The sequence below is a fragment of the Pan paniscus genome, chromosome 5 (assembly GCF_029289425.2).
Source record: "Pan paniscus chromosome 5, NHGRI_mPanPan1-v2.0_pri, whole genome shotgun sequence".
Taxonomy (NCBI): domain Eukaryota; kingdom Metazoa; phylum Chordata; class Mammalia; order Primates; family Hominidae; genus Pan; species Pan paniscus.
This window is the reverse complement of record NC_073254.2, coordinates 18,571,520-18,584,036: the sequence shown is the minus strand read 5'-3', so window position 1 is coordinate 18,584,036 and position 12,517 is coordinate 18,571,520. Positions and strand designations below refer to the sequence as shown.

At 41.6% G+C, this 12,517-nt stretch overlaps 1 pseudogene; it reads right to left on the bottom strand.

Moving 5' to 3' along the window:
• Positions 1–252: 252 nt before the first annotated feature.
• LOC117980516 (protein Cripto-like) lies at positions 253–10,865 on the bottom strand (annotated as a pseudogene).
• Positions 10,866–12,517: the final 1,652 nt, after the last annotated feature.

Here is a 12,517-nt window from a genome sequence, read left to right as displayed (position 1 = left end):
TCTATAACAAATTTAAAAATTGGTAGGGCATAATGATGTGCACCTGTGGTCCCAGCTACTCAGGAGGCTGAGGTGGGAGGATCATTTGAGACTGGGAAGTCAAGGCTGCAGTGAGCTGTGATCGTGCCACCGCACTCCAGCCTGAGTGACAGAGGGTCATTTGTGTCCTATTGATATTTGTAATAATTAATGGTCTTGTTGCCCCTTAGGGTTGCTTCCTTTTCCTTTTCCCTCACTCTCATTTTCCCTGACTAAAAAGGAAAAAAACTCAACAAATAACTAGTAGCTGGCATGTTAATTATTAGATCACTTTTAAGCTTTAATAAACCCAATGATGTACGATGAAACCTCAGGCCCCATAGCCTGAGTAGGTACCAGTTTCATCACAAAAGACCCATTGTTGCCTCAGCCAGTGTTCATTGAGTTATGCAGCCCCAGGCTAGCATGAAGAACCCTGCCCTATTTCCAGCTCTGATTTACTTTATTTGAAGCAGATTCATCGCTGCTCACAAAATGAGTTCCTTGCAACCCATTAAAATCCTCAAAGTACAAGGCCATGAATGGGGCACTCCTTCTTGCTACTCTCAGCAAATTAGCAACCTGATTCTAAAATTTATACAAGACGCGAAAGGCCAAGAAAAGCCAAGACATCCTTAAAGAACTAAAAAATAAAGCACTCAAGAGAAACTAAGACTTAATATAAAGCCACAATAATTAACACAGTAACGTTGAAACAAGAATAGAAAAGAGAGCAATGGAAAAATCAAAGTCCAAAAACAGAGCCACACATATGTAGGTATGTGATCTATGACAAAGAAAGTATTGGCCGGTGGCTCATACCTGTAATCCCAGCACTTTGGGAGGCCAAAGCGGGTGGATCGTCGGAGGTCAGGAGTTCGAGACCAGCATGGCCAACATGGTGAAACCCCGTCTCTACTAAAAATACAAAAAATTAGCCAGGCGTGGTGACGTGCACCTGTAATCCCAGCTACTCGGGAGGCTGAGGCAGGAGAATCGCTTGAACCCAGGAGGTGGAGGTTGCAGTTAGCCAAGATCGTGCCATTGCACTCCAGCCTGGGCAATAAGAGCGACATTCTGGCTAAAAAAAAAAAAAAAAGAAAAAGAAAAAGAAAAAAGAAAGTATGGTAGACTAGTGAAAAAAATACATTTAAAAAAGTAATGGTGCAAAGTCATTTGAACAACTATATAAAAAAAAAACCTTGGAACACATACCATCTACAACAATCAATTTCAGAAAGTAACTTTAAAAATAAATGTTTAGGTGGGCCACAGTGGCTCATGCCTGTAATCCCAAAACTTTGGGAGGCAGAAGCAGGCAGATTGCTTGACTCCAGTAGTTTGAGACCAGCCTGTCCAACATGGCAAAACTCTTTCTCTACTAAAAATACAAAAATTAGGGGAGTGTGGTGGTGTATCTGTGGCCTCAGTTACTCAGAAGGCTGAGGTACAAGAATCTCTTGAACCATGGAAGTGGAGATTGCAGTCAGCCAAGATTGCACCACTGCACTCCAGCCTGGGAGACAGAGACTCCATCTCAAAAAAAAAAAAAAAAAAAAAAGAATATGAATGTTTAACAAATAGCACATAAGAGAAGATACATTATTTTTATAATATCAAGTTAGAGGAAGATTTCTTAAACAGATCACCAAAAAAAAAAAAACAGTACTTATAAAGAAAGAGATTGGTGAATTGGACTACATTCAAATTAAGAATTCCTGTTTATCACCTCTATGCATACAAACTAGAAAATCTAGAATAAATGGATAAATTCCTGGACACATATACCCTCCCAAGACGAAAGCAGGAAGAAATTGAATCCCTGAACAGACTCTGAAATTAAATCAGTAATAAATAGCCTACTGACTACAAAAAGGCCAGTCCAAGATAGATTCACAGCCAGATTCTACCAGATATATAAGAAGAAGTGGTATCATTCCTACTGAAACTATTCAAAAAAATTGAGGAGGGACTCCTCCCTAACTTTTTCTATGAGGCTAGCATTATTCTGACACCAAAACCTGGCAGAGACACCACACAAAAATAAAGCTTAAGGCCAGTATTCTTGATGAACATCCATGCAAAAATCCTCAACAAAATGCAGGCAAACCAAATCCAACAGCACATCAAGAAGCTTATTCATCACGATCAAGTAGGGTTTATCCCTGGGGTAAAAGGTTGATTTAACATACTCAAATCAATAAATGTGACTTATCACATAAACAGAACTAAAGACAAAAACCACATGATTATCTCAATATATGCAGAAAAGGCTTTTGATAAAATTCAATACCCTTTCATGTCAAAAACTCGATAAACGAGGTATTGAAGGAACATATCTCAAAATAATAAGAGCCATCTATGATAAACCTACAGCCAACATCATACTGAATGGGGAAAAGCTGGAATCATTCCCCTCGAGAACTGGCATAAGAGAAGGATGCCCGCTCTCACCACTCCTATTCAACACTGTATTGGAAGAACAAGCCAGAGCAACCAGGCAAGAGAAAGAAAGGGCATCCAAATAGGAAGAGAAGTCAAACTGTCCCTGTTTGCAGATGACATGATTCTATATCTAGAAAACCCTACAGTCTCAGCCCAAAAACTCCTTAAGCTGATAAACAACTTCAACAAAGTCTCAGAATACAAAATCAATGTACGAAAATCACTAGCATTCCTATACAGTAACAACAGTCAAGCCAACAGCCAAATCAGGAATGCAATCCCATTCGCAATTGGCACACACACAAAAAATACCTAGGAAAGCAGCTAACCAGGGAGGTGAAAGAGCTCTATAAGGAGAACTACAAAATGCTGCTCAAAGAAGTCAGAGATGACACAAACAAATGGAACAACATTCTATGCTCATGGATAGGAAGAATCAATATCATTAAAATGGCCATACTGCCCAAAGCAATTTATAGATTCATTGCTATTCCTATCAAACTACCAATGACATTCTTCAAAGAACTAGAAAAAACTTTTAAAATTCATATGGAACCAAAAAAGAGCCCAAATAGCTAAGGCAATCTGAAGCAAAAAAAAAAAAAAAAAAAGAAAAAAAAGAAAAAAAAGAAACAAAGCTGAAGGTATCATGCTACCTGACTTCAACTATACTACAGGGCTACAGCAACCAAAACAGCATGGTATATTGGTACAAACACAGATACATAGACCAATGGAGCAGAATAGAAAGCCCAGAAATAAGGCTGCAGGCTGCACACCTACAACCATCTGATCTTTGACAAAGCAGACAAAAACAAGCAGTGAGGAAAGGATTCTCTATTCCATACATTGTGCTGGGATAACTTGCTAACCATATGCAAAAGATTGAAACTGGACCCCTTCCTTACACCATATAAAAAAATCAACTCAAGATGGATTAAAGACTTAAATGTAACATCCCCAAACTATAAAAGCCCTGGAAGACAACCTAGGCAATACCATTCTGTACATAGCAACAGGCAAATATTTCATGATGAAGACACCAAAAGCAATTGCAACAACAGCAAAAATTGACAAATGGGATCTAATTAAACCAAAAAGCTTCTGCACAGCAAAGGAAAACATCAACAGAGTAAACAGGCAACCTACATAATGGGAGAAAATATTTGCAAACTATGCATCTGACAAAGATTTAATATCCAGTATCTATAAGCAACTTAAATTAACAAATAAAAACCAAACAGCCCCATTAAAAAGTGGACGAAATACATGAATAGATACTTTTCAAAAGAAGACATACTTGTGGCCAACAGGCATATGAAAGAAAGCTCAACATCACTGATCATTAGAGAAATGCAAATCAAAACCACAATGAGATACCATCTCACACCAGTCAAAATTACTATTATTAAAAAGTCAAAAAATAACAAATGCTGGCAGGATTGGGGAGAAAAAGGAAACAATTATATGCCATTGGTAGGTATGTAAATTAGACCAACCATTGTGGAAAACAGTGTAGCAATTCTTCAAAGACTTAAAAACAGAAATACCATCCAACCCAGCAATCCCATTACTGGGTATATACTCAAAGGAATAGAAGTCTTTCTGTCGTAAAGACACATGCATTTGTATGTTCGTTGCAGCACTATTCACAATAGCAAAGACATGGAATCAACCTAAATGCCCATCAATGGTAGACTGGAAAAAGAAAATATGGTACATATCCACCATGGAATACTATGCAGCCATAAAAATAGAACTAGATCATGTCTTTTGCAGGAACATGAATGGAGCTGGAGATCATTATCCTTAGCAAACTAATGCAGGACAGAAAACCAAATACTGCATGTACTCACTTATAAGTGGGAGCTAAACGATGAGAACATATGCACACAAAGAGGAGAGCAACAGACACTGGGGCCTACCAGAGGGTGGAGGATGGGAGAAGGGAGAAGATCAGGAAAAATAACTAATGGGTACTAAGCTTAGTACCTGGGTGACAAAATAATCTGCACAACAACCCCCCATGACATGAATTTACCTAATATAACAAACCTGCACGTGTACCCCTGAACCTAAAATAAAAGTTAAAAAAGAACTCCTGTTTATCAGAAGACACCCCTAAGGAAGTGAAGAGGTAAGTAACAGAGTGGGAGTAGATACAACACATATAACTGACAAAGGGCTCACATCCAGAATATGTAAACACTATGAATCAGTAAGAAAAAAATATCTAATGAAAAAGTGAAAAGATACCAAATTAAAATCAATGAGGCCGGGTGCGGTGGCTCATGCCTGTAATCCCAACATTTCAGGAGGCCGAGGCAGGAAGAGCACTTGAGGTCAGGAGTTCAAGACCAGCCTGGCCAACATGGCAAAACCCCGTTTCTCCTAAAAATACAAAAAACTAGCTGGGTGTGGTGGCAGGCACCTGTAATCCCTGTTACATGGGGAGGCTGAGGCATGAGAATCGCTTGAACCTGGGAGGTAGAGGTTGCAGTGAGCCAAGATCATGCCACTGCACTCCAGCCTGGGTGACAGAGCGAAACTCTTGTCTCAGAAAAATAAAAAAAAAAATGGGATACCACCACACATCCTCCAGGATAGCTAAATAAAAAAGACTGACAATTTTAAGTGTTAGCGAGGATATGGAGCAATAACTCTTACTTAGTGCTGAAAGGAGTATATTGTGCCAGGTGTCAGGTATTAGATTTTTAAATTAGCATATTTAGGACCTATGTATTTTACCCCTGGGATAACAGAAATGTATGCATCAGAAAAGACATGTACAATAATGGTTACTGGGACATCTGGGGTTTGGTCTAGGGCCTGCTGCTCACAGCACAGAAAGTCAATCGCTGAGAAGAGTATTGCCAGGGAAGGAGGCTTTAATGGAGTGCTGCAGCAGGAAGAACAGTAAGTTAGTCTCAAATCTGTCTCCCTGACCAACTAAAATTGGGGGGTTTATATAGTGAGGAAGGCAGGAAAACAGGAATTAGGAAGGGGTAAGGAAGCAATCACGATGGACGAGGAGTCTGGCATCTCGTTGTCTGGATGCGGCCATCTGAGGAGTTTCCGTTCCTTGCCTGAGGGTCAGTTTCCTGAGGAAGGAACTCGGATGGGACAAATGTAAGTTGGAAGTTTTAAGATCAGGGAGGATCAATTTCCATGTTTATTCAAAACACCATACATATTAGTTCTATGGGCCAATCGGGCTGGTTTCAGAATGCACACGTCATCATTATTTGTAATAGGAAAAAAAAATCTTGAAAAAAAATCCAAATGAGACTTCTCGTTTCCAGCTTGGAAGCTGTCACTCCTGTCCTCACAAGAAAAAAGTTGAACAAACTAAAAATCAACTTTTAGGTTTATCAGAGAATTGAGGTCACAGGACAAACCACTACCTCTTTGGAGAGGCAGGTGAATACAGCGAATCATTCATAGCTTACCAGGAGCAGAGGCCACTGGAGCCAGGACCAGGGAAAGAAAACCTAAATAGCAATTGCCAAATTGCTGGAGGCTCAGTGTGCATGAGCTTGAAACATAAACATTAGGAAGGTCCCATTATAGGGGGCCCACACTTTCATAAGCCTAACTCCAGGGGAGCCCCCACCAGGTGCTCAGAGAGAACACCAGAGAAAGGCTCTCTCCTGATTTCCTCAGGGAAGGGAAAAAGTAACCATTGTGAAATACATCCAGGACATTGTGTCTTAACAAAATCCCTCCCTCGAGGGAAGCTGTACCATGGAGGCTAACTACCTTATGGTTTTCCAGAGCCTAGCAGACCCAGGGGATGGAGAACACCCAACTCCAGCCCCTTCTAGCCTTCCTGCCTCACCTAAGCAGGGATAGAGAAGGGTACTGGTTGGCTGAGAAGCAGCCCAAGGCACAGGCTCTGCAAAATGGAGACCTAATCATAGGTCTACAGAACACTTCCCTGCCCTCCACACCTCAGCACCACATCAATAGGGCTCTTGCAACAGGAGAGGACGGCCGAAAAAAATGCAAATTTTAGACCTTATTTAAGAAGTCTCTGGGAAAAACCCAAAGACAACAGGAGAGAAAAAACAAGAGGATTAGAGGAAATTTTAGCCTCTAACACCTGTAGCTAGAGCAAACTGTAGACAGCTGAACTCCCAGCCAGAGAAGCAACTTCACACTAAAGGCATACTTGTCTCAGTTCTTTCTACCCAGTCATGTCTAGCAATTCAACAAAAAATGATGACACACGAACAGGCGAAACAACACAGCTTGAAGACGCAGAACAAGCATCAGAGCCAGACTCGGTTATGCCTGAGATTCTGGAATTATCAGACCAGAAATTTAAAGTAACTGTGAATAATAGGCTAAGGGCTCTAATGGAAAACGTGGATCATATGAAAGAACAGATGGGCAATGTAAGCAGAGAAAGGAAATTTGCAGAATTGTAAGTAAGGAGAGAAATGTAACGTGACTAACTCCATCTTGCTTCTAACTTCACAGGCTAAATTGGTTTTTTGCTTAATCTAGTATAGAGGCCAAGATAACTATGAGAGGAATTTTGTTTATAGCTCAACTTTGAGGCAAGGAAAACTAACCCATCTCCTTGTTCGGAGGTTGAAGCCACATTCATAAGACAAAGTTAGAATTCCGGTAGGGCGTTGAATTTTGCTAAAGAAGAGGCGGCAGAGTTAAACAGTGACCCGTCATCATTCAGCTTGTTTTTCCATAAGTTTCTTCCTGACCCAGAGTCATGGAACCCAGGGTTGCAAGATTTATAAATTTCCCAACTACTCCTGCAGATAGCATCACTGTTGTGAAACTGAAGGGGAACTGGTCTTTGAGACATTTTTCAGATTTAGCACTTTGGTCAACCAAGAGCTGCCACCTACCTGGTCCTGAGTCCCCCTCCCAGCTGGATAAAGACAGTTCTAAACAATTCCGCGATTTCCTCAATTGTTTCAGTTTCCCAGCCCCCTGCCTGGCAAAGTACCATTAAAAAAACCCCTCGTCTCCAAATTCTTGGAGAGACGGGTTTGAGACGTCTCTCCCAGTCCTCATCTGGCCGCCTCTGCAATAATTAAACTCTTACTTCTGCAATACTTATTGTTCTCACTGCTCTTGGCTTTTTGGGCAGTGAGCAAGATGAACCCATTGCGCTGTTATGGAAACTCAAGAAAAGATCAAAAGGAAATGCAACAAATCAAAAACACTCTAACAGAAATTTAAAAATGCCTTTGACAGGCTCATCAGTAGCTCGAAAATGGCTGAGGAAAATCAGTGAGCTTGAAGATATGTCAATAGAAACTTCTTGAACTGAAAACAAAGAGAAAAAAGAATGAAAGCCATAGAACGGAATATGCAAAAACTGTGGGAGAGTTTAAAAAGACATGCATCATGGGAATACCAAAAGGGGAAGAAAGAAAGGAACAGAAGAAATATTTGAAGTAATAATGGCTGAGAATTTTCTAAAATTAATAATAGACACAAAATGAAGGATCCAGGAAACCGAGAGAACACTGAACAGGTTATATGCACTTACATATATCATAGTCAAACTACAGGAAAATCAAAGAGAAAACCTTGAAAGAAGCCAGAGGAAATAAAACACCTTATTATAAAGGGCCAAGGATAAAAACTACATCAGACTTCTGTTCAAAAACCATACAAGCAAGCAAGAAAAAACTCACCAACTTAGAATTCTGTGTCCGGTAAAATTATCCCTTAAAAGTGAAGGAGGTCGATGTGATGAATATGCTAATTATCTTGATTTGATCATTATGCGTTATATGCATTGAAACATCACTGTGTATCCCATAAATATGTACAATTATTATACAATTATTTTACATCAATTTTTAAAAGTAAAGGAGACTTCCAGAGTAGGTATACAATAAACTGTGGACTGTGTTTGAGGAAACCCAGCTGTTTACTACCACAACCTGATGAAGTGAATGATGGACTCGAGCCTTTCCGGGCTTGGCTGGCAGCCCCCGAGTCTCAGTCCCGTTCTAGGAAGAAGTGCACCAAGGTCACCGTGTGCAGGGAGAGAGAGTCACATGGCTCTCCACCAAGAACAGATCCTATCCCTGCTGTGTCTCTCACCCCTGCCTCCTGAGAGCGTCACGTTGAGAGATGTACCATCCCTGCTGCAGGAAGGAGTTTGTTAGCAAGCTCTGGGAAACATCTGGTTCCTTGAACTTCCTATGTACCTCATGGTGGAAGATTTTGAGACATTTCACCATTTATCAAAAATGGTTTTCAGTGTTAAAAATGGTTCTTTTTTGTTTTGGTTTTGTTCAGTCTTTTTTCCTTTTTCTCAATGTATTTCCCATTTTTACTGTGCATATTCATATACATAATGTTTTCAGCACTTCTGGCTCCTCCCTTTAAAAAGAGATGATATTAGTTGATTTTGATCAACTCTACTCAAAACTTTATCCTCAGTTCCACATTAGGATTAGCCTTTAATAATCTGAAGATATAATTCAATTGCTTAAAAGAAAATATTATTAGAAGACCTTGGTAGAATTACACATATCAAGAAACACTGGACTCAGACATGATGTAGATATGACTGACTTTCTTTCCTTTTTTTTTTTTTTTGAGATGGAGTCTCACTCTGTCACCCAGGCTGGAGTGCAGTGGTACGACCTCAGCTCACTGCAACCTCTGCCTCCCAGGTTCAAGCGATTCTCCTGCCTCAGCCTCCCAAGTAGCTGGGACTACAGGCACACATCACCACACCCGGCTAATTTTGTATTTTTAGTAGAGATGGGCTTTCACTATGTTAGCCAGGCTGGTCCTGAACTCCTGACCTCAGGTGATCCACCTGCCTCGGTCTCCCAAAATGCTGGGATTATAGGCGTGAGCCACTGCACCCGGCCTCTTTTTTTTTTTTTTTAATAATTTCTCAGGGGAGGGCAGGGCAGAGGTAAGAAATAGTTGGTACTGTAAGGAAGTGTTAGAGACTATTATGGATAGGTGTTCATTATCTTAAGGCAACTAACAAACGATCATCTTTCAGTCAGAACATTGGAGCAGCAGCCTTTACTGGTCATGAAATTTGCATGATATCTAAAGTTGTATTTGCAGAAAAAGGTAAATGTTGATTAATAGCAACTTTGTATAGAAAGGCAGATGCCAGCATAAAAGTGGTACGTGCAGACAGTGGTAGTTCTGGAGTCCTGGTCCTTGAGGTGCTTGTCCATCACAAGGCCGTCACACCCAGGTAGAAATGCCTGAGGCAAGCAGCGGAGCTGTCCATGTCAGCATTTACACAGGGAACACTTCTTGGACATCTGGGTGTCACGGGGCTCAAACCTACGGCTCTCATTGTGCATGTAATATTCACAGGTCTGTCCATAGAAGGACGGGGCTCAGACACAAAAGAACCCCAGCATGCAGGTTCCCCATTCAGACAGCAGGTTCTGTTTAGCTCCTTACTGTCTTGTATCCCCATGGAAGGGATATACTGGGAAGACCGTGGGTGAATTGCAGGCTCCTCCTGAGGCTGAATGCTGTCATCTCTGAAGGCTAGGCCTCCTGAGGTGACTGTGCAAGTTCATGGTGGCCCAACCCGGCAACGAATCCCGTTTCAAATGCCTTGAAATGGCCATGATCAAAATTACACTCTGACATTGTCCCCTGAACGTTTGGGCAAGCCAGAGTATAGAAGAGAGAGAATTTTTCATTGTTTTTAGTTAGGAGGGAATGGCTGATGGGTGCTTGGCTATTCCACAGATTCACGGCAGAGCAGCTCCTTCTGGATCCCTCATCCCCATGCAAGCTGGGAGCTCTGGTCGGTGCTTCTCAAATCCATTTTGTTTTTCTGAGTCAAAGGGGCTGCTGACAGCCCATGAGCCGGAGCACCTGAAGCAAATCTATTCCCAGCTTGAACAGTGCAGGTAAGGAAATTGCCAGAGTGACCATCACTAATTTTGCTCCCTGGTGCTAAGTGCACCTAGCGGGCATGCTGAGTTCCACCCCCTCCTGCCATCCAGTGGCGTCAGGGACTGGCATGGTCCCCAGTGCTTTGCTGCCTGGGCTGCCTGTCTGTGCAGGGCCAGTTTCAGCTGTGTGCAGCCTCCAAGCTTCAAGCACAAAGGATCACTCAGTTGCTGAAGAGCAGAAGCCCCAAGCATCTGTGGTAGTTTATTGGCGTGCTCAGTAATCTTCCTTCAGCTCAAGCAACAGGCTCCTAAACAAGGATCAGGTAGAACGATTTTGCATTCATTTGCAGCTAGCCATTAAAAAAATTACCCACTCGTTTAGGAAGCAGCCACAATTTATGCTTTGTGATAAAATTTTTCAAATGATTATATTTCTCAATGATTAAGCACCACGATCAAGTATGAAAAACAAATATTCAAAAATTTTCAATATATGCAATATATGTGATGAACATTTTAGTATTAAGAATGTTAAGAATCAGCAGTTTTAAAAAATAAAAAATGTAATAACATGAAAAGATTTTAAACATTACTATAAATGAATAAAAAAGCATATATTTTTAAGCATCAGATTGGCAGAGATAGGAAAACTCACATCATGCCCTATACCCATGAGAGACTGGGAAAAGCACCTGCTCATATATTACTGGTGGGAGCATTCATAGACACAGCGCTTTCGTAAGACTGTTTGGCAGTGTATGATGACAGTTTAGAACTTGCACACTCATTTTCCGACATGGGAATTTCTTCTTAATTCATGCTAAGATAAGCAGACAAACCTCAAAGGAGACTGGCCGAGGATGGCTGAGTGCAGCGTTATTTATCTCCCGTGCCGTCAGTGGAGAGCCTGCTCTGCCTTCCTGTTCCGGTGATGTGCAACTCACTGGATTCAGAGCTTATGTGTAGCCCCAGGGCAAACCCAAGGTCCCCGGCTAGTGACTGAAGGGACATTTCTTCTGTTCTGGGTAGAACAGTCACAGATTCTAGAGCAGGGGCCCTGACACTTGATGAGGAGCATCCACTTTGTCTTTCCCTGAAGCAAATCATTAATGTCCAGCACATAGCAGTTATGTCAGCTCCACAGATGGAGCCTGGCCCATGTGGCTGCTGTCCCCTGGGCTCAGCGTCCCTGCTCTGAGATCCACCTGCAGGTATTTTGCCAGGGCAGGTCTGGTCTCCCACACTGACTGGCACCAGCCAGGATTAGAGACTGAGTGGCCTGGGGCTCCCTCCTGTGTCACCTTCGTTAAAGCTTCGAGTTCCAGGAGCAGCAGCCTTCTCCTTCCACCCTCTTCAGGAACACCACTGGAGCCTGGTGGCCATCTGGGTGACCCGATGCCCTCAGAGCAGTAGGGTTTGCTCCGTCGTCATGAATGGCATCTCCATGTGCCAGTGTCATCAGATGGTCAGAGTGGGGTGTGGGGAGCATAAGGCAGTTGTGTTGTGGATTTTTTTTTCCTAGAGGAATTAGAAACCTATTTACATACAATTAGCATTAATTTACATATGATCCTCTCATAACTAACTCCAAAAACTTCTCTATGAATTCAACTAATTAGTGCAACTAATCACTATTGTAGCCCAACCCAGCATTAAGGGCATTAAATACATAAAATACTGAATAGATTTGTAAAGTCATCATCATGATAATGGTAAATCAGCTTAGGTCGCTCCCAAACGCAGCTGGCAATAGCTGCTCCCAGCCCTGATTCCTTATGCTGGAGCGATAGCTCAATTAACAAATTCCAGGGAAATTGTACCTTTATAACAGTTGGCTGAGTTAACTCCTACTCCCTACCTCCCCTAAAAAGCACAAAGAAGGAAAAGAAACTAATGTTAATTTACTATCTTTCATTCAATAGTCACTGTGCTAAGGGGGCGCAGTTATTATTCCACATGTATTCTGTCATTCAATAAGAAATCTACATAGTTGTTGGTTGATGAAGAGAAGAACACATAGAGAATGTCACATTGTAGATTTCTAAGTTATCTGAGATTGCCCTTAGGGTTTGCAGTGTTTGGCCTGCATGAATGCCTGCCGCAGCTGAGTCTACTTTTCCCTCCTTTCTTACCCTGTATCCTGGAGTGACTAGACCACGGCCTGCCTTACTTGAGAATAGAAA